The 2049-nt window shown below is 30.7% G+C and overlaps 1 pseudogene; it reads left to right on the top strand.

Moving 5' to 3' along the window:
• Positions 1-205: 205 nt before the first annotated feature.
• On the top strand, positions 206-1706 carry LOC128175782 (uncharacterized; annotated as a pseudogene).
• The last annotated feature ends 343 nt before the right edge of the window (positions 1707-2049 follow it).

Genomic DNA, 2049 nt, shown 5'->3' with positions numbered 1-2049 from the left:
TTGCCTTACGTAGGTGCAAAAGAGCTAATGCCACATTGACACTTGCGTAACCATTACGCACAGTGTTACATATTGTGGATCAAAAAACAGGACACGTTGTATTACAATCATATGAAAATAAATGAAAAGAGGTACGATTTATTGATTCCAATGAAAGTAGGAGTGTTTGGATCACAGAGAAAATATATCCACACCTACTCCTTATATGATACAATCGCCGGTTAAAGAGAGAAACGCCTGCTGTGTCTTGAACTTCTCTTCGACAATGGGCTTAGTTCATTTCTTTCTGCTTTTCAACCTAGTTATTGTGTTGTGTTACACTAGATTAGACAGGTACGTGTTTCATTTGTTTAAAGAACAAATTCTTTAATCAAATTTACATCATTAATTTTATTCTTATTTTTGGCGTAGTGCATGTAAAATGTAAGGAGATCTTTTTGTTAAGTTCCAGATAATATGTTCATTTTGATGGGAAAAACGCAATAAATACTGGTTTGAAATATCAGTCTATGAAAAATCTATACGAAAGATTATTTAAAACCACTTTGAGTATTTTTTTAGACGACCTCAATGCTATAATACCCTACCTAAACTGGTGTACAAGAATGGCCAGAAGGTTCTTTGGTGTCTGGTACGTTACAAATTAGATGAACAATGCTCAAAATAATCCATAATTAAGGAATCTTCATACTTATGAAAAACTTATTTTCTTTCTTATTATACATGCATGTATATGTATAATATTTACATTATTTTAAATACACTCATTTGTTTCTTAAATTTAGATTCACGCGGTTTTTTTTTAACGAATCTATTCTAAAAATAAAGTTTTACGTGTATAATTGATGACTTCTGATTTATGCGTGTGTTTTCTATTAGAAATTTGAATAAAAAAAGTTACAAGATAATATAGATGGTCAAAAATGGAAAGGACTCGATGAGTCTTTTAAAGCATGGATGATGCGTTAACATATTTCATTTTTTATTTAAATTTCTTGTCAGCACCCGTAAACTGTCTGTCGTTGTAAGGGCCTATAAGAATGTTAGAAAATGCTGCCCGAATTATCACGGTCCAATATGTGAGCTTGGTAAGTGCATGTTTATAATTTTTATAATGGCGAAATTCACACCAAATTGAGAAAGACAATTTCTAGTAACTGTTATGGAGGATTCATAATTAGATGTGTGAAATAATGTAAAGTTTAATTTTATTCTGTACGACACTGCCATCACGACACGTTCGTCATTTAATCATGATCATACTGTAAAAAAACACGCCAGCTGAATTTAAATAGAATTAGAATAAAATAAGCAATGAAAACGTTGAACTGATATGAGTACCAATTAAATCAAACAGAAATAAGAATATATAAAACGGCTCAAAACTTAAATACAGTCGTATCTTGAAAAACTATTACACCATCAACCCCGTTTTAGAACGTTATGTTCATATGAAAACAAAGATGATTAAAACATTTTATATACTATCTTTGATGACTCAAGCGGGCTATGAAGGTAGCGATCATTGAAAAAAAAAATTAATAACATAACCCCTAACGCTGGGAATGTATTTTTTTCTGCAATTTCCATCCTGTATGAATCACCAGAGAAATCATTTTATTGTATTAATGATATACGCAATATTCAAAACAATTTGTTTACCATATTTTTCAGAATTCCGTTCCAATAAGTTTTCAGTATATTAAAACATCGTTTTACAACAGAGAGGAAAGGAAAACCTAATACAGACCAATGAGATGAGCTTTGTAAAATTACAAATAACACAGAAAATGGATTGAAAATGGTCAAGACAGCTACAGTGTATTTCTTTGCTTTGTTTTCAGTAGTAAGCTGGGAAAAAAATAACATTGCGTTCAATGATATTAAAGTTTATAATTTCATTATATGTCTTGTTATTTCAAAGCTCAAATCAGTTACATAGTGAAATAAGCAAACGTGTGCCTATTACATTGCATGAATAATATTTTTTGATATATTAATGTTTTTTCCTGGCTTATTGAGAGACTGTCGACTGAAATCGGAGAAGCA

Source organism: Crassostrea angulata, chromosome 3 (genome assembly GCF_025612915.1).
Source record: "Crassostrea angulata isolate pt1a10 chromosome 3, ASM2561291v2, whole genome shotgun sequence".
Lineage (NCBI taxonomy): Eukaryota > Metazoa > Mollusca > Bivalvia > Ostreida > Ostreidae > Magallana > Magallana angulata.
The sequence above is the reverse complement of the archived record's forward strand: the minus strand, read 5'-3'. Positions and strand labels throughout refer to the sequence as shown.